Consider the following 24,525-nt stretch of genomic DNA (forward strand, 5'->3'; position numbering starts at 1 on the left):
CACATCTGACCGCACACCCATCCGACCGCACACCCATCCGACTTCACACCCATCCGACCGCACACCCATCCGACTTCACACCCATCCGACCGCACATCCATCCGACTTCACACCCATCCGACCGCACACCCATCCGACTTCACACCCATCCGACTTCACACCCATCCGACCGCACACCCATCCAACCGCACACCCATCCGACCGCACACCCATCCGACCGCACACCCATCCGACTTCACACCCATCCGACTTCACACCCATCCGACCGCACACCCATCCAACCGCACACCCATCCGACCGCACACCCATCCGACCGCACACCCATCCGACTTCACACCCATCCGACTTCACACCCATCCGACCGCACACCCATCCAACCGCACACCCATCCGACCGCACACCCATCCGACCGCACACCCATCCGACCGCACTCCCATCCGACTGCACACCCATCTGACTGCACACCCATCTGACCAAACTCCCATCCGACCGCAAACCCATCCAAACGCAAACCCATCTGCCCGCACACACATCCGACCGCACACCCATCCGACTGCACACCCATCTGCCCGCACACCCATCCGACCGCACACCCATCCGACTGCACACCCATCTGCCCGCACACCCATCCGACCGCACACCCATCCGACCGCACACCCATCCGACTTCACACAAATCCGACCGCACTCTCATCCGACCGCACACCCATCCGACTTCACACACATCTGACCGCACTCTCATCCGACCGCACACCCATCCGTCTGCACACCCATCCGACTGCACACCCATCTGACCAAATTGCCATCGGACCGCACTGTATTCTGACCGCACACCCATCCGACTTCACACCCATCCGACCACACACCCATCCAAACGCACACTCATCCGAATGCACACCCATCCGAATGCACACCCATCCGACCACACACCCATCCGACTGCACAACCATCCAGCTGCACTCCCACCTGACTTCACTACCATCCGACTGCACGCCCATCCGTCTGCACACCCATCTGACTGCACACCCATCTGACTGCACACCCATCCGACTTCACTCCCATCCGACCGCACACCCATCCGACCGCACACCCATCCGACCACACACCCATCCGACCGCACACCCATCCGACTGCACTCCCATCTGACTGCACACCCATCTGACTTCACTCCCATCTGACTGCACACCCATCCGACTTCACTCCCATCTGACTGCACACCCATCCGACTTCACTCCCATCCAACTTCACTCCCATCCGACTGCACACCCATCCTACTTCACTCCCATCTGACTGCACACCCATCCGACTTCACTCCCATCCAACTTCACTCCCATCTGACTGCACACCCATCTGACTTCACTCCCATCCAACTTCACTCCCATCCGACCGCACCCCCATCCAACTTCACTCCCATCTGACTGCACACCCATCCGACTTCACTCCCATCCAAATTCACTCCCATCCGACTGCACACCCATCCGACTTCACTCCCATCCGACCGCACACCCATCTGACTTCACTCACATCGGACTGCACGCCCATCCGACCGCACTCCCATCCGACCGCACTCCCATCCAACTGCACACCCATCCGACCGCACACCCATCCGACCTCACTCCCATCTGACCACACTCCCATCCAACTTCACTCCCATCCGACCACACACCCATCCGACTTCACTCCCATCCGACCACACACCCATCTGACTTCACTCCCAACCGACTGCACACCCATCCGACCACACACCCACCCAACTGCACACCCATCTGTCCGCACTCCCATCCGACTTCACTCCCATCCGACTACACACACATCCGACTTCACTCACATTCGACCGCACACCCATCCGACCGCACTCCCATCCGACCGCACACCCATCCGACTTCACTCCCATCCGACCGCACTCCCATCCGACCACACACCCATCCGACTTCACTCCCATCCGACCACACACCCATCTGACTTCACTCCCAACCGACTGCACACCCATCCGACCACACACCCACCCAACTGCACACCCATCTGTCCGCACTCCCATCCGACTGCACTCCCATCCAACTGCACACACATCCGACTTCACTCCCAACTGACTGCACACCCATCCGACCACACACCCATCTGACTTCACTCCCAACTGACTGCACACCCATCCGACCACACACCCACCCAACTGCACACCCATCTGTCCGCACTCCCATCTGACTTCACTCCCATCCGACTTCACTCCCATCTGACCACACTCCCATCCAACTTCACTCCCATCCGACCACACACCCATCCGACTTCACTCCCATCCGACTGCACACCCATCCGACTGCACACCCTTCCGACTGCACACCCATCCGACTTCACTCCCATCCGACTGCACTCCCAACTGACTTCACGCCCATCCGACCCCACACCCATCCGACCGCACTCCCATCCAACTGCACACCCATCCGACCGCACACCCATCCGACTTCACTCCCATCTGACCACACTCCCATCCAACTTCACTCCCATCCGACCACACACCCATCCGACTTCACTCCCATCCGACTGCACACCCATCCAACTGCACACCCATCTGACTTCACTCCCAACCGACTGCACACCCATCCGACCACACACCCACCCAACTGCACACCCATCTGTCCGCATTCCCATCCGACTTCACTCCCATCTGACTTTACTCCCAACCCACTGCACACCCATCCGATTGCACTCTCATCTGACTGCACACCCATCTGACTGCACACCCATCTGACTGCACACCCATCCGACCGCACTCCCATCTGACTTCACTCCCATCTGACTTCACTACCATCCAACTGCACACCCATCCGATTGCACTCCCATCCAACTGCACACACATCCGACAGCACACCCATTTGACCGGAAACCCATCCGACCGCACTCCCGTCCAATTGCACACCCATCCGACTGCACACCCATCCGACCCCACAGCTGTCCTACCCTAACCCCATCGCACCGCACTCCCATCCGACTGCACACCCATCCGACCGCACACCCATCCGACCCCACAGCCATCCGACCCCACACCCATCCGACCCTACACCCATCCGACCAAACTCCCATCCGACTGCACACCCATCCGACCGCACACCCATCCGACCCCACAGCCATCCGACCCCACACCCATCCGACCGCACACCCATCCGACCGCACACCCATCCGACCCCACAGCCATCCGACCCCACACCCATCCGACCCTACACCCATCCGACCAAACTCCCATCCGACTGCACACCCATCTGAACGCACACCCATCCGACCCTACACCCATCCGACCCTACACCCATCCGACCCTACACCCATCCGACCAAACTCCCATCCGACTTCACTCCCATCCGACCCCACACCCATCCGACCCCACAGCCATCCGACTACACCCATCCGACCAAACTCCCATCCGACTTCACTCCCATCCGACCACACACCCATTTGTCTGCACACCCATCCAATCGCACACCCATCTGACTGCACACCCATCTGACTGCACACCCATCTGACTGCACACCCATCCGATCGCACACCCATCTGACTGCACACCCATCCGATCGCACACCCATCTGACTGCACACCTATCCAACTTCACTTCATCCATCTACACACGCAACAGACGGCACTCCCATCCGACCGTACTCCCATCCGACCGTACTCCCATCCGACCGCACTTCCATCCGACCGAAGACCCATCCGTCCGCACACCCATCCGACTGCACTCCCGGCTGACCGCACACCCATCCGACTGCACTCCCATCCGATCGTACACCCATCTGACTGCACATCCAACCCACTGCACTCCCATCCAACTTCACTCCCATCCAACCGCACTCCTATCTGACTTTACTCTCATCCGACCACGCACACATCCGACTGCACACCCATCCAACCATACACCTATCCGACTTCACTCCTATCCGACGGAAAACCCATCCGATCGCACAATCATCCGAGCGCACGCCCATCCCCCGCAAACCCATCCGACCGCACTCCCATCAACTGTACACCCCTCCGAACGCACACTCATCCAACTGCAGACCCATCTGACCGCACTCCCATCCGACTTCACTCCTATCCGACTGCACACACATCCGACTTCACTCCCATCCGACCGCACTCCCATCCGACCACACACCCATCCGACTTCACTCCCATCCGACCACACACCCATCTGACTTCACTCCCAACCGACTGCACACCCATCCGACCACACACCCACCCAACTGCACACCCATCTGTCCGCACTCCCATCCGACTTCACTCCCATCCGACCGCACTCCCATCTGACCGCACACCCATCCGACTGCACTCCCATCCAACTGCACACCCATCCGACCACACACCCATCTGACTTCACTCCCAACTGACTGCACACCCATCCGACCACACACCCACCCAACTGCACACCCATCTGTCCGCACTCCCATCTGACTTCACTCCCATCTGACTTCACTCCCATCCCACTGCACACCCATCCGATTGCTCTCCCATCTGACTGCACACCCATCTGACTACACACCCATCTGACTACACACCCATCTGACTGCACACCCATCCGACCGCACTCCCATCTGACTTCACTCCCATCTGACTTCACTCCCATCCAACTGCACACCCATCCGATTGCACTCCCATCCAACTGCACACACATCTGACTGCACACCCATTTGACCGGAAACCCATCCGACCGCACTCCCGTCCAATTGCACACCCATCCGACTGCACACCCATCCGACCCCACAGCTGTCCTACCCTAACCCCATCGCACCGCACTCCCATCCGACTGCACACCCATCTGAACGCACACCCATCCGACCCTACACCCATCCGACCCTACACCCATCCGACCCTACACCCATCCGACCCTACACCCATCCGACCAAACTCCCATCCGACTTCACTCCCATCCGACCCCACACCCATCCGACCCCACAGCCATCCGACTACACCCATCCGACCAAACTCCCATCCGACTTCACTCCCATCCGACCACACACCCATTTGTCTGTACACCCATCCAATCGCACACCCATCTGACTGCACACCCATCTGACTGCACACCCATCTGACTGCACACCCATCCGATTGCACACCCATCTGACTGCACACCCATCCGATCGCACACCCATCTGACTGCACACCTATCCAACTTCACTTCATCCATCCACACACGCAACAGACGGCACTCCCATCCGACCGTACTCCCATCCGACCGTACTCCCATCCGACCGCACTTCCATCCGACCGAAGACCCATTCGTCCGCACACCCATCCGACTGCACTCCCGGCTGACCGCACACCCATCCGACTGCACTCCCATCCGATCGTACACCCATCTGACTGCACATCCAACCCACTGCACTCCCATCCAACTTCACTCCCATCCAACCGCACTCCTATCTGACTTTACTCTCATCCGACCACGCACACATCCGACTGCACACCCATCCAACCATACACCTATCCGACTTCACTCCTATCCGACGGAAAACCCATCCGATCGCACAATCATCCGAGCGCACGGCCATCCCCCGCAAACCCATCCGACCGCACTCCCATCAACTGTACACCCCTCCGAACGCACACTCATCCAACTGCAGACCCATCTGACCGCACTCCCATCCGACTTCACTCCTATCCGACTGCACACACATCCGACTTCACTCCCATCCGACCGCACTCCCATCCAACCGCACTCCCATCCGACTTCACTCCCATCCGACCGCACTCCCATCCGACTTCACTCCCATCCGACCACACACCCATCCGACCACACACCCACCCAACTGCACACCCATCTGTCCGCACTCCCATCTGACTTCACTCACATGCGACTGCACGCCCATCCGACTGCACACCCTTCCGACTGCACACCCATCCGACTTCACTCCCATCCGACCACACACCCATCTGACTTCACTCACATCCGACTGCACGCCCATCCGACTGCACACCCTTCCGACTGCACACCCATCCGACTTCACTCCCATCCGACTGCACTCCCAACTGACTTCACGCCCATCCGACCGCACACCCATCCGACTTCACGCCCATCCGACCGCACACCCATCCGACCGCACTCCCATCCAACTGCACACCCATCCGACCACACACCCATCCGACCGCACACCCATCCGACTTCACTCCCATCTGACCACACTCCCATCCAACTTCACTCCCATCCGACCACACACCCATCCGACTTCACTCCCATCCGACTGCACACCCATCCAACTGCACACCCATCTGACTTCACTCCCAACCGACTGCACACCCATCCGACCACACACCCACCCAACTGCACACCCATCTGTCCGCATTCCCATCCGACTTCACTCCCATCTGACTTTACTCCCATCCCACTGCACACCCATCCGATTGCACTCTCATCTGACTGCACACCCATCTGACTGCACACCCATCTGACTGCACACCCATCCGACCGCACTCCCATCTGACTTCACTCCCATCTGACTTCACTACCATCCAACTGCACACCCATCCGATTGCACTCCCATCCAACTGCACACACATCCGACAGCACACCCATTTGACCGGAAACCCATCCGACCGCACTCCCGTCCAATTGCACACCCATCCGACTGCACACCCATCCGACCCCACAGCTGTCCTACCCTAACCCCATCGCACCGCACTCCCATCCGACTGCACACCCATCTGAACGCACACCCATCCGACCCTACACCCATCCGACCCTACACCCATCCGACCCTACACCCATCCGACCAAACTCCCATCCGACTTCACTCCCATCTGACCCCACACCCATCCACCCCCACAGCCATCCGACTACACCCATCCGACCAAACTCCCATCCGACTTCACTCCCATCCGACCACACACCCATCTGTCTGCACACCCATCCGATCGCACACCCATCTGACTGCACACCCATCTGACTGCACACCCATCTGTCTGCACACCCATCCAATCGCACACCCATCTGACTGCACACCCATCTGACTGCACACCCATCTGACTGCACACCCATCCGACTGCACACCCATCTGTCTGCACACCCATCCAATCGCACACCCATCTGACTGCACACCCATCTGACTGCACACCCATCCGATCGCACACCCATCTGACTGCACACCCATCTGACTGCACACCCATCTGTCTGCACACCCATCCGATCGCACACCCATCTGACTGCACACCCATCCTACTGCACACCCATCTGACTGCACACCCATCCGATCGCACACCCATCTGACTGCACACCCATCTGACTGCACACCCATCTGTCTGCACACCCATCCGATCGCACACCCATCTGACTGCACACCCATCCGACTGCACACCCATCTGACTGCACACCCATCTGCTCGCACACCTATCCAACTTCACTTCATCCATCCACACACGCAACAGACGGCACTCCCATCCGACCGAAGACCCATCCGTCCGCACACCCATCCGACTGCACTCCCGGCTGACCGCACACCCATCCGACTTCACTCCCATCTGACTGCACACCCATCCGATTGCACACCCATCCAACCGAACTCCAATCCGACCACGCTCCCATCCAACCCCACACCCATTCGACCACACTCCCATCCGACTGCACTCTCATCCAACCGCACACCCATCCGAACGCACACCCATCCGACCAAACTCCCATCTGACTGCACTCCATCCGACCACACACCCCTCCGACCGTACACACTCATCCGACCGCACTCCCAGCCGACCTCATACCCATCCGACTTCACTCCCATCTGACTGCATATCCATCTGACTGCACACCCATCAGACTGCACTCCCATCCGATTGCACTCCCATCCGACCACACACCCTTCCGACCGCAAATCCATCCGACCACACACCCATCCAACCTCACTCCCATCCGACCGAACTCCAATCGACCATACACCCATCCGACCTTACACCCATCCGACCACACACCCATCCGACCATACACCCATCCGACCACACACCCAACCGACCTTACACCCATCTGACCACACACCCATCTGACCACACACCCATCTGACCACACACCCATCTGACCACACACCCAACCGACCTTACACCCATCTGACCACACACACATCCGACCGCACACCCATCCGACCACACACCCATCCGACCACACACCCATCCGACCACACACCCATCCAGCCACCCACTCATCCGACCGCACACCCATCTGACCATACACCCATCCGACCTCACACCCATCCGACCACACAACCATCTGACCACCCACTCATCTGACCACACACCCATCCGACCACACACCCATCCGACCGCACACCCATCCGACCACACAGCCATCCGACCACACACCCATCTGACCACACACCCATCCGACCACACACCCATCCGACCACACACCCATCCGACCGCACACCCATCTGACCTTACACCCATCTGACCACACACCCATCTGACCGCACACCCATCTGACCACACACCCATCTGACCTTACACTCATCTGACCACACACCCATCTGACCACACACCCATCCGACCACACACCCATCCGACCACACACCCATCCGACCACACACCCATCCGACCACACACCCATCCGACCACACACCCATCCGACCACACATCCATCCGAGCGCACACCCATCCGATCACACTCCCATCTGACCACACACCCATCTGACCACACACCCATCTGACCACACACCCATCTGACCTTACACCCATCTGACCACACACCCATCCGACCACACACCCATCCGACCACACACCCATCTGACCGCACACCCATCCGACCACACACCCATCCGACCGCACACCCATCCGACCACACTCCCATCTGACCGCAGACCCATCTGGCCTTACACCCATCTGACCACACACCCATCTGACCACACACCCATCCGACCACACACCCATCCGACTGTACACCCATCCGACCACACACCCATCCGACCACACACCCATCCGACCGTACACCCATCCGACCACCCACTTATCCGACCACACACCCATCCGACCACACACCCATCTGACCGCACACCCATCCGACCACACACTCATCCAACCGCACACCCATCTGACTATGCTCCCAGCCGACTGCACACACATCCGACCGCACACTCATCCGACCGAACTCCAACTGACCATACACCCATCTGACCTTACACCCATCCGACCACACACCCATCCGACCGCACTCTTTTCCGACCGCCACCATCCGACCGCACTCCCATTTGACCGCACACCCAACCGGCGGCACTCCCGACCGACCGCACTCCCATCCGACCGCACACTCATCCGACTGCACTCCCATCCAACCGCACACCCATCCGACCACACACCCATCCAACCGCACACCCATCCGCCCGCACACTCATCCGACTGCACTCACATCCGACTGTACATCTGTCCGACTTCACTCCCATCCGACCGCACTCCCATCCGACTGTACATCTGTCCGACTTCACTCCCATCCGACCGCACACCCATCCGACTGTACATCTGTCCGACTTCACTCCCATCCGACCGCAGACCCAATCAACCGCACACCCATCCGACCGCACACCCATCCGACTTCACTCCCATCCGACCACACACACATCCGACTTCACTCCCATCCGACCACACACCCATCCGACTTCACTCCCATCCGACCACACACCCATCCGACTTCACTCCCATCCGACCACACACCCATCCGACCACACACCCATCCGACTTCACTCCCATTCGACCACACACCATCCAACCGCACACCCATCCGACTTCACTCCCATCCGACCACACACCCATCCGACTTCACTCCCATCCGACCACGCACCCATCCGACTGCACTCCCATCCAACCGCGCACCCATCCGACTTCACTCCCATCCGACCACACACCCATCCGACCACACACCCATCCGACTTCACTCCCATCCGACCACACACCCATCCGACCGCACACCCATCCGACCGCACACCCATCCAACCGCACTCCCATCCGACCGCACACCCATCCGACCGCACACCCATCCAACCGCACTCCCATCCGACCACCCACTCATCCGACCGCACTCCCATCCAACCGCACTCCCATCCGACCGCACAACCATCCAACCGCACTCCCATCTGACCGCACTCCCATCTGACTGTACATCTGTCCGACTTCACTCCCATCCGACCGCACACCCATCCAACCGCACTCCCATCCGACCGCACTCCCATCTGACTGTACATCTGTCCGACTTCACTCCCATCCGACCGCACTCCCATCCGACCGCACTCCCATCCGACTGTACATCTGTCCGACTTCACTCCCATCCGACCACACACCCATCCAACCGCACACCCATCCGACTGCACTCCCATCCGTCAGCACACCCATCCGACCGCACTCCCATCCGACCGCACACCCATCCGACCGCACTCCCATCCGACCGCACTCCCATCTGACTGTACATCTGTCCGACTTCACTCCCATCCGACCGCACTCCCATCCGACCGCACACCCATCTGACCGCTCACCCATCTGACCGCACTCCCATCCGACCGCACACCCATCCGACCGCACTCCCATCCGACCGCACTCCCATCCGACCGCACACCCATCCGACCGCACTCCCATCCGACCACACACCAATCCGACTTCACTCCCATCCGACCACACACCCATCCGACCACACACCCATCCGACTTCACTCCCATCCGACCACACACCCATCCGACCACACACCCATCCGACTTCACTCCCATCCGACCACACACCCATCCGACCACACACCCATCCGACTTCACTCCCATCCGACTGCACTCCCATTCAACCGCACACCCATCCGACTTCACTCCCATCCGACCACACACCCATCCGACTTCACTCCCATCCGACCGCACACCCATCCAACCGCACTCCCATCCGACCGCACACCCATCCGACCGCACACCCATCCAACCGCACTCCCATCCGACCACCCACTCATCCGACCGCACTCCCATCCAACCGCACTCCCATCCGACCGCACACCCATCCAACCGCACTCCCATCCGACCGCACTCCCATCCGACTGTACATCTGTCCGACTTCACTCCCATCCGACCGCACACCCATCCAACCGCACTCCCATCCAACCGCACTCCCATCCGACCGCACTCCCATCCGACTGTACATCTGTCCGACTTCACTCCCATCCGACCACACACCCATCCGACTGCACTCCCATCCGACCGCACTCCCATCCGACTGTACATCTGTCCGACTTCACTCCCATCCAACTGCACACCCATCTGACCACACACCCATCCAACTGCACACCCATCCGACCGCACACACATCCGACCGCACACACATCCGACCGCACACACATCCGACCGCACTCCCAACCGACTGCACACCCATCAGACTGCACTCCCATCCGATTGCACACCCATCCGACCACACTCCCATTCGACCGCACATACATCCGACCGCACACTCATCCGACCGCATACCCATCCGACTTCACTCCCATTCGACCGCACTCCCATCCAACCGCACTCCCATCCGACCGCATACACATCCGTCCACACTCCCATCCGACCGTACACTCATCCGTCCGCACTCTCATCCAACCGCACACCCAACCGACCGCACACCCAACCGACCGCACACCCAACTGACCACGCACACAGCCGACCGCACACCCAACCGACCGCACACCCAACTGACCGCACACCCATTCGACCGCACACCCAACCGACCGCACACCCAACCGACCGCACACCCAACCGACCGCACACCCAACGGACCGCACTCCCATCCGACCGCACACCCAACCGACCGCACACCCAACTGACCACGCACACATCCGACCATACACACATCCGACCACACACCCAACCGACCGCACACCCAACCGACCGCACACCCATTCGACCGCACACCCAACCGACCGCACACCCAACCGACTGCACACCCATTCGACCGCACACCCAACCGACCACACACCCAACCGACCGCACACCCAACCGACCGCACACCCAACCGACCGCACACCCAACTGACCGTACACCATTCCGACCGCACACCCAACCGACCACGCACACATCCGACCATGCACACATCCGACCGCACACCCAACCGACCGCACACCCAACCGAGCGTACACCCATTCGACCGCACACCCAACCGACCGCACACCCAACCGAGCGTACACCCATCCAACCGCACTCCCATCCGACTTCACTCCCATCCGACTTCACTCCCATCCGACTGCACACCCATCCGACCACACTCCCATCCGACCACACACCCAACCGACCACACTCCCATCCGACCGCACTCCCATCCAACCGCACACCCATCTGACCACACACCCATCCAACCGCACACCCATCTGACCGCACTCCCATCCGACCGCACACCCATCCGACCGCACTCCCATCCGACCGCACTCCCATCCGACCGCACACCCATCCGACCGCACTCCCATCCGACCACACACCCATCCGACTTCACTCCCATCCGACCACACACCCATCCGACCACACACCCATCCGACTTCACTCCCATCCGACCACACACCCATCCAACCACACACCCATCCGACTGCACTCCCATCCAACCGCACACCCATCCGACTTCACTCCCATCCGACCACACACCCATCCGACCACACACCCATCCGACTTCACTCCCATCCGACCACACACCCATCCGACCGCACACCCATCCGACCGCACACCCATCCAACCGCACTCCCATCCGACCGCACACCCATCCGACCGCACACCCATCCAACCGCACTCCCATCCGACCACCCACTCATCCGACCGCACTCCCATCCAACCGCACTCCCATCCGACCGCACACCCATCCAACCGCACTCCCATCCGACCGCACTCCCATCTGACTGTACATCTGTCCGACTTCACTCCCATCCGACCGCACACCCATCCAACCGCACTCCCATCCGACCGCACTCCCATCTGACTGTACATCTGTCCGACTTCACTCCAATCCGACCGCACTCCCATCCGACCGCACTCCCATCCGACTGTACATCTGTCCGACTTCACTCCCATCCGACCACACACCCATCCGACTGCACTCCCATCCGACCGCACTCCCATCTGACTGTACATCTGTCCGACTTCACTCCAATCCGACCACACTCCCATCCGACCGCACTCCCATCCGACTGTACATCTGTCCGACTTCACTCCCATCCGACCACACACCCATCCAACCGCACACCCATCTGACCGCACTCCCATCCGACCGCACACCCATCCGACCGCACTCCCATCCGACCGCACTCCCATCCAACCGCACACCCATCTGACCACACACCCATTCAACCGCACACCCATCCGACCGCACTCCCATCCGACCGCACTCCCATCCTACCGCACACCCATCCGACCGCACTCCCATCCGACCGCACACCCATCCGACCGCACACCCATCCGACCGCACACCCATCTGACCACACACCCATCCAACCGCACACCCATCCGACCGCACTCCCATCCGACCGCACACACATCCGACCGCACACCCAATCAACCGCACACACATCCGACCGCACTCCCATCCGACCGCACACACATCCGACCGCACTCCCATCCGACCGCACACCCATCCGACCGCACTCCCAACCGACTGCACACCCATCAGACTGCACTCCCATCCGATTGCACACCCATCCGACCACACTCCCATTCGACCGCACATACATCCGACCGCACACTCATCCGACCGCATACCCATCCGACTTCACTCCCATTCGACCGCACTCCCATCCAACCGCACTCCCATCCGACCGCATACACATCCGTCCACACTCCCATCCGACCGCACACTCATCCGTCCGCACTCTCATCCAACCGCACACCCAACCGACCGCACACCCAACCGACCGCACACCCAACCGCCGCACACCCAACCGACCGCACACCCAACTGACCACGCACACATCCGACCATACACACATCCGACCACACACCCAACCGACCGCACACCCAACTGACCGCACACCCATTCGACCGCACACCCAACCGACCGCACACCCAACCGACCGCACACCCAACCGACCGCACTCCCATCCGACCGCACACCCAACCGACCGCACACCCAACTGACCACGCACACATCCGACCATACACACATCCGACCACACACCCAACCGACCGCACACCCAACCGACCGCACACCCATTCGACCGCACACCCAACCGACCGCACACCCAACCGACCGCACACCCATCCAACCGCACACCCATCCGACCGTACACCATTCCGACCGCACACCCAACCGACCACGCACACATCCGACCATACACACATCCGACCGCACACCCAACCGACCGCACACCCAACCGAGCGTACACCCATTCGACCGCACACCCAACCGACCGCACACCCAACCGAGCGTACACCCATCCAACCGCACACCCATCCGACTTCACTCCCATCCGACTTCACTCCCATCCGACCGCACACCCAACCGACCACACTCCCATCCGACCGCACACCCATCCGACCGCACACCCATCCGACCGCACACCCATCCGACCGCACACCCAACCGACCGCACACCCATCCGACCGCACACCCATCCGACCGCGCACCCAACCGACCGCACACCCATCCGACCGCACACCCAACCGACCGCACACCCATCCGACCGCACACCCAACCGACCGCACACCCAACCGACCGCACACCCAACCGACCGCACACCCATCCGACCGCGCACCCAACCGACCGCACACCCATCCGACCGCACACCCAACCGACCGCACACCCATCCGACCGCACACCCAACCGAGCGTACACCCAACCGACCGCACACCCATCCAACCGCACTCCCATCCGACTTCACTCCCATCCGACCTCACTCCCATCCGACCACACACCCAACCGACCACACTCCCATCCGACCGCACACCCAACCGACCGCACACCCAACTGACCACGCACACATCCGACCATACACACATCCGACCACACACCCAACCGACCGCACACCCAACCGACCGCACACCCATTCGACCGCACACCCAACCGACCGCACACCCAACCGACTGCACACCCATTCGACCGCACACCCAACCGACCACACACCCAACCGACCGCACACCCAACCGACCGCACACCCAACCGACCGCACACCCAACTGACCGTACACCATTCCGACCGCACACCCAACCGACCACGCACACATCCGACCATGCACACATCCGACCGCACACCCAACCGACCGCACACCCAACCGAGCGTACACCCATTCGACCGCACACCCAACCGACCGCACACCCAACCGAGCGTACACCCATCCAACCGCACTCCCATCCGACTTCACTCCCATCCGACTTCACTCCCATCCGACTGCACACCCATCCGACCACACTCCCATCCGACCACACACCCAACCGACCACACTCCCATCCGACCGCACTCCCATCCAACCGCACACCCATCTGACCACACACCCATCCAACCGCACACCCATCTGACCGCACTCCCATCCGACCGCACACCCATCCGACCGCACTCCCATCCGACCGCACTCCCATCCGACCGCACACCCATCCGACCGCACTCCCATCCGACCACACACCCATCCGACTTCACTCCCATCCGACCACACACCCATCCGACCACACACCCATCCGACTTCACTCCCATCCGACCACACACCCATCCAACCGCACACCCATCCGACTGCACTCCCATCCAACCGCACACCCATCCGACTTCACTCCCATCCGACCACACACCCATCCGACCACACACCCATCCGACTTCACTCCCATCCGACCACACACCCATCCGACCGCACACCCATCCGACCGCACACCCATCCAACCGCACTCCCATCCGACCGCACACCCATCCGACCGCACACCCATCCAACCGCACTCCCATCCGACCACCCACTCATCCGACCGCACTCCCATCCAACCGCACTCCCATCCGACCGCACACCCATCCAACCGCACTCCCATCCGACCGCACTCCCATCTGACTGTACATCTGTCCGACTTCACTCCCATCCGACCGCACACCCATCCAACCGCACTCCCATCCGACCGCACTCCCATCTGACTGTACATCTGTCCGACTTCACTCCAATCCGACCGCACTCCCATCCGACCGCACTCCCATCCGACTGTACATCTGTCCGACTTCACTCCCATCCGACCACACACCCATCCGACTGCACTCCCATCCGACCGCACTCCCATCTGACTGTACATCTGTCCGACTTCACTCCAATCCGACCACACTCCCATCCGACCGCACTCCCATCCGACTGTACATCTGTCCGACTTCACTCCCATCCGACCACACACCCATCCAACCGCACACCCATCTGACCGCACTCCCATCCGACCGCACACCCATCCGACCGCACTCCCATCCGACCGCACTCCCATCCAACCGCACACCCATCTGACCACACACCCATCCAACCGCACACCCATCCGACCGCACACCCATCCGACCGCACTCCCATCCGACCGCACTCCCATCCTACCGCACACCCATCCGACCGCACTCCCATCCGACCGCACACCCATCCGACCGCACACCCATCCGACCGCACTCCCATCTGACCGCACTCCCATCCGACCGCACACCCATCCGACCGCACTCCCATCCGACCGCACACCCATCCGACCGCACACCCATCCGACCGCACACCCATCTGACCACACACCCATCCAACCGCACACCCATCCGACCGCACTCCCATCCGACCGCACTCCCATCCTACCGCACACCCATCCGACCGCACTCCCATCCGACCGCACACCCATCCGACCGCACACCCATCCGACCGCACTCCCATCCGACCGCACACACATCCGACCGCACACCCAATCAACCGCACACACATCCGACCGCACTCCCATCCGACCGCACACACATCCGACCGCACTCCCATCCGACCGCACACCCATCCGACCGCACTCCCAACCGACTGCACACCCATCAGACTGCACTCCCATCCGATTGCACACCCATCCGACCACACTCCCATTCGACCGCACATACATCCGACCGCACACTCATCCGACCGCATACCCATCCGACTTCACTCCCATTCGACCGCACTCCCATCCAACCGCACTCCCATCCGACCGCATACACATCCGTCCACACTCCCATCCGACCGCACACTCATCCGTCCGCACTCTCATCCAACCGCACACCCAACCGACCGCACACCCAACCGACCGCACACCCAACCGCCGCACACCCAACCGACCGCACACCCAACTGACCACGCACACATCCGACCATACACACATCCGACCACACACCCAACCGACCGCACACCCAACTGACCGCACACCCATTCGACCGCACACCCAACCGACCGCACACCCAACCGACCGCACACCCAACCGACCGCACTCCCATCCGACCGCACACCCAACCGACCGCACACCCAACTGACCACGCACACATCCGACCATACACACATCCGACCACACACCCAACCGACCGCACACCCATTCGACCGCACACCCATCCAACCGCACACCCATCCGACCGTACACCATTCCGACCGCACACCCAACCGACCACGCACACATCCGACCATACACACATCCGACCGCACACCCAACCGACCGCACACCCAACCGAGCGTACACCCATTCGACCGCACACCCAACCGACCGCACACCCAACCGAGCGTACACCCATCCAACCGCACACCCATCCGACTTCACTCCCATCCGACTTCACTCCCATCCGACCGCACACCCAACCGACCGCACACCCAACTGACCGCACACCCATTCGACCGCACACCCAACCGACCGCACACCCAACCGACCGCACACCCAACCGACCGCACTCCCATCCGACCGCACACCCAACCGACCGCACACCCAACTGACCACGCACACATCCGACCATACACACATCCGACCACACACCCAACCGACCGCACACCCATTCGACCGCACACCCATCCAACCGCACACCCATCCGACCGTACACCATTCCGACCGCACACCCAACCGACCACGCACACATCCGACCATACACACATCCGACCGCACACCCAACCGACCGCACACCCAACCGAGCGTACACCCATTCGACCGCACACCCAACCGACCGCACACCCAACCGAGCGTACACCCATCCAACCGCACACCCATCCGACTTCACTCCCATCCGACTTCACTCCCATCCGACCGCACACCCAACCGACCACACTCCCATCCGACCGCACACCCATCCGACCGCACACCCATCCGACCGCACACCCATCCGACCGCACACCCAACCGACCGCACACCCATCCGACCGCACACCCATCCGACCGCGCACCCAACCGACCGCACACCCATCCGACCGCACACCCAACCGACCGCACACCCATCCGACCGCACACCCAACCGACCGCACACCCAACCGACCGCACACCCAACCGACCGCACACCCATCCGACCGCGCACCCAACCGACCGCACACCCATCCGACCGCACACCCAACCGACCGCACACCCATCCGACCGCACACCCAACCGAGCGTACACCCAACCGACCGCACACCCATCCAACCGCACTCCCATCCGACTTCACTCCCATCCGACCTCACTCCCATCCGACCACACACCCAACCGACCACACTCCCATCCGACCGCACACCCAACCGACCGCACACCCATCCGACCGCACACCCATCCGACCGCACACCCATCCGACCGCACACCCATCCGACCGCACACCCATCCGACCGCACACCCATCCGACCGCACACCCAACCGACCGCACACCCAACCGAGCGTACACCCATCCAACCGCACTCCCATCCGACTTCACACCCAACCGACCGCACACCCATCCGACCGCACACCATCCAACCGCACTCCCATCCGACTTCACACCCATCCGACCGCACACCCATCCGACTGCACACCCATCCGACCGCACACCCATCCGACCGCACACCCAACCGACCGCACACCCAACCGAGCGTACACCCATCCAACCGCACACCCATCCGACCGCACGCCCATCTGACCGCGCACCCAACCGACCACGCACACATCCGACCATACACCCATCCGATAGCACACCAATCCGACTACACTCCCATCCGAACGCACACCCATCCAACGGCGCACCCATCCAATGGCACACCCATCCGACCACACTCCCGTCCGTCGGTACACCCATCCGACCGCACACCCATCCACCTGTGCACCCATCCGACTGCACTCCCATCCGACTGCACTCCCATCCGACCGCACACCCAACCGACCGCACTCCCATCTGACTGTACACCCATCCGACCGCACACCCATCCGACCACACACCCATCCGATCGCACTCCCATCCGACCGCACTCCCATCCGACCGCACACCCATCCGACCGCACTCCCATCCGACTGCACACCCAACCGACCACGCACACATCTGACCGTACACTCTTCCGACTGCACACCCATCCGACCGTACACTCTTCCGACTGCACACCCATCCGACCGCACTCCCATCCGACCGCACACCTATCCAACCGCACACCCATCCGATAGCACACCAATCTGACTACACTCCCATCCGACCGCACTCCATTCCGAATGCACACCCATCCAACGGTACACCCATCCAACTGCAGACCCATCCGACCGCACACCCATCCGACCGCACACCCATCCGTCGGTACACCCATTCGACTGTGCATCCATCCGCCCGCGCACCCATCCCACTGCACTCCCATCTGACCGCACTCCCATCCGACCACACATCCATCCAACCACACACCCATCCGATTGCACACCAATCCGACTACACTCCCATTCGACCGCACTCCCATCTGAACGCACACCCATCCAACGGCGCTCCCATCCAATGGCACACCCATCCGACCACACTCCCGTCCGTCGGTACACCCATCCGACCACACTCCCGTCCGTCGGTACACCCATCCGACCGCACACCCATCCGATAGCACACCAATCCGACTACACTCCCATCCGAACACACACCCATCCAATGGTACACCCATCCAACCGCACTCCCATCCGACCGGACTCCCATCCGACTGTACACCCGTCCGACTGTACACCCGTCCGACTGCACACCCATCCAACTGCACTCCCATCCAATCGCACTCCCATCCGACCGCACTCCCATCCGACTGTTTACCCGTCCGACTGCACACACATCCGACTTCACTCCCATCTGACTGCACTCCCATCCGACCGCACTCATCCAACCGTACACCCATCCAACTGCACACTCATCCGACCACACTCCCATCCGACCGTGCACACATCTGACCATACACCCATCCGACCACACACCCATCCGATAGCACACCCATTCGTCCGCACATCCATCCGCCCGCGCACCCATCCGACTGCACACCCGTCCGACTTCACTCACATCTGACCGCACACCCATCTGACCCCACAACCATCCGACCGTACTCCCAACCGACTGACCCCTATCCGACTGCACACTCATCTGTCTGCACACACCCACCCAACCGCACGCCCATCCAACTGCACACACCCATCCGACCACACACCCACCCAACCGCACGCCCATCCAACTGCACGCCCATCCAACTGCACACACCCATCCGACCACACACCCATCTGTCTGCACACACCCACCCGACCGCACACCCATCCAACTGCATGCCCATCCAACTGCACACACCCATCCGACCATACGCCCATCCAACTGCACACACCCATCCATCCGCACACCCATCCAAATGCACGCCCATCCAACTGCACACACACCCATCCGACCGCACACCCATCCAACTGCACGCCCATCCAACTGCACACACCCATCCAACGACCCACGAATCCATCTTGCACACTCCCATCCGACCATAGGAGAAGTGATGAGGGAGACTGGGTCTGTATTCTCGTCAGTTTTGAAGAATGACCAGTGATCTTGCTGAAGTGCCTAACACTTAACTCAGGATCCTATAGGCATGAAAGCTGTTTATACTGTCAGCGCAATGTCGATCCAAGGGTCACTGCCTCAGAATACAAAATCGGCCATTAAGGAGGGAGAAGGCGAGGAATTTGTGTCCTCCAAATGTGATGAGTGTTTGGTATTCATCAACTGAGATGATTATGCAGTTGAAATTGAACTGGATTCCTAAATCTTGAAGATATCTAGAGAAATGGGAATACTGCAGGCAAATGGCATTGATCAGCGATGATCTATTTGTATAGTTGAGTGGGATGCAGGTGCTGAAGGTGCACTCACATACGTACTTACTTCATTAACGGTGTCCAATTCCATCAACACCTTCCCACTCTCCAGTCCCATCAGCACCATCCCACTTGCCAGTCCCATTAGCACCATCACACTCTCCAGTCCCATCAGCACCATCCCACTCTCCAGTCCCATCAGCACCATCCCACTCGCCAGTCCTATTAACACCATCCCACTCTCCACTCCCATCAGCACCATCCCACTCACGAGTCCCATCAGCACCTTCCCACTCTCCAGTCCCATCAGCACCATCCCACTCTCCAGTCCCATTAGCACCATCCCACTCTCCAGTCCTAGTAACACCATCCCACTCTCCAGTCCCATCAACACCATCCCACTCTCCTGTCCCATCAGCACCATCCCACGCACCAGTCCCATCAGCACCATCCCACTCTCCAGTCCCATTAACGCCATCCCACCCTCTAATTCCATCAACACCACCCCACTCTCCAGTCCCATCAGCACCTTCCCACTCTCCAGTCCCATCAGCACCATCCCACTCTCCAGTCCCATTAGCACCATCCCACTCTCCAGTCCTAGTAACACCATCCCACTCTCCAGTCCCATCAACACCATCCCACTCTCCTGTCCCATCAGCACCATCCCACGCACCAGTCCCATCAGCACCATCCCACTCTCCAGTCCCATTAACGCCATCCCACCCTCTAATTCCATCAACACCATCCCACTCTCCTGTCCCATCAGCACCATCCCACGCACCAGTCCCATCAGCACCATCCCACTCTCCAGTCCCATTACCACTACCCCACTCTCCAGTCCCATCAACACTATCCCACTCTCCAATTCCATAACAACCATCCCACTCTCCAGTCCCATTAACACCATCTCACTCTCCAGTCACATTTAGGCCATCCCACTCTCCAGTCCCACCAACACCAGCCTACTCTCCAGACCAATCAGAACCATCTCGCTGTCCAGTCCAATCAGAACCACCCCACTTTCCAGTCCCATCAACACCATCCCACTCTCCCATCCCATCAACACCATCCCACTCCCTAGTCCCATCAACACCATCCCACTCTCCAGTCCCATCAACACCATCCCACTCTCCAGACCCATCAACACCATCCCACTCTCCAGTCCCATCAACACCATCCCACTCTCCAGTCCCATCAACACCATCCCACTCCCTAGTCCCATCAACACCATCCCACTCCCTAGTCCCATCAACACCATCCCACTCTCCAGTCCCATCAACACCATCCCACTCTCCAGTCCCATCAACACCATCCCACTCTCCAGTCCCATCAACACCATCCCACTCTCCAGTTCAATCAACAACATCCCACTCCCTAGTACCATTAACACCATCCCACACTCAAGTCCCATCAACACCATCACACTCTCCAGTCCCATCAACACCATCACACTCTCCAGTCCCATTAACACCATCCCACTCTCCTGTCCCATCAGCACCATCTCACTCCCCAATTCTATCAACACCGTCTCACTCTCCAGTCCCATTAACACCATTGCACTATCCCATCCCATTAACACCATCCCACTCTCCAGTCCCATTAACACCATCCAACTCGCCACTCCCATCAGCACCACCCCACTCCCTAGTCCCATCAGCACCACCCCACTCTCCAGTCCCATCAACACCATCTCACACTCCAGTCCCATTAACACCATCCCACTCTCCAATTCCATAACAACCACCCCACTCTCCAGTCCCACTAACACCATCTCACACTCCAATTCCATAACAACCATCCCACTCTCCAGTCCCACTAACACCATCCCACACTCCAGTCCCATCAACACCATCCCACTCTCCAATTCCATAACAACCATCCCACTCTCCAGTCCCACTAACACCATCCCACACTCCAGTCCCATCAACACCATCCCACTCTCCAATTCCATAACAACCATCCCACTCTCCAGTCCCACTAACACCATCCCACTCTCCAGTCCCACTAACACCATCCCACTCTCCTGTCCCATCAGCACCACCCCACTCTCCAGTCCCATCAACACCATCTCACACTCCAGTCCCACTAACACCATCCCACTCTCCAGTCCCATCAACACCATCTCACACTCCAGTCCCATTAACACCACCCCACTCCCTAGTCCCATCAGCACCATCCCACTCTCCAGTCCCATTAACACCATCCCACTCTCCTGTCCCATCAGCACCACCCCACTCTCCAGTCCCATCAACACCATCTCACACTCCAGTCCCACTAACACCATCCCACTCTCCAGTCCCATCAACACCATCTCACACTCCAGTCCCATTAACACCATCCCACTCTCCAATTCCATAACAACCACCCCACTCTCCTGTCCTATTAACACCATCCCACACTCCAGTCCCATCAACACCATCCCACTCTCCAATTCCATAACAACCATCCCACTCTCCAGTCCCACTAACACCATCCCACTCTCCAGTCCCACTAACACCATCCCACTCTCCAGTCCCACTAACACCATCCCACTCTCCTGTCCCATCAGCACCACCCCACTCTCCAGTCCCATCAACACCATCCCACACTCCAGTCCCATTAACACCATCCCACTCTCCAATTCCATAACAACCATCCCATTCTCCAGTCCCACTAACACCATCCCACTCTCCAGTCCCATTAACACCATCCCACTCTTCAATTCCATCAACACCATCCCACTCTCCAGTCCCATTAACACCATCCCACTCTCCAGTCCCATTAACACCATCCCACTCTCCAGGCCCATGTCCACCACCTCACATTCCATTCCCATCAACATCATCCCACCCTCCAGACCCATCAACATCATCCCACCCTCCAGTCCCATTAACACCATCCCACTCTCCAGTCCCACTAACACCATCCCACTCTCCTGTCCCATCAGCACCACCCCACTCTCCAGTCCCATCAACATCATCCCACCCTCCAGACCCATCAACACCATCCCACCCTCCAGACCCATCAACATCATCCCACCCTCCAGACCCATCAACACCATCCCACCCTCCAGACCCATCAACACCATCCCACCCTCCAGACCCATCAACATCATCCCACCCTCCAGACCCATCAACATCATCCCAACCTCCAGTCCCATCAACATCTTCCCACTCTTAATTCCTATTAACACCATCCCCATCAAAACATCTCACAGTCCAAATCCATCATCACCACCCGACTCTCCAGGCCCATGTACACCACCCCACTCTCCAGGCCCATGTACACCACCCCACTCTCCAGGCCCATGTACACCACCCCACTCTCCAGGCCCATGTACACCACCCCACTTTCCAGTGCCATCAATACCATCAGACTCTCCACTCCCATCAAAACCATCCCA

The sequence above is a fragment of the Chiloscyllium punctatum genome, chromosome 15 (genome assembly GCF_047496795.1).
Source record: "Chiloscyllium punctatum isolate Juve2018m chromosome 15, sChiPun1.3, whole genome shotgun sequence".
Taxonomy (NCBI): Eukaryota; Metazoa; Chordata; class Chondrichthyes; order Orectolobiformes; family Hemiscylliidae; genus Chiloscyllium; species Chiloscyllium punctatum.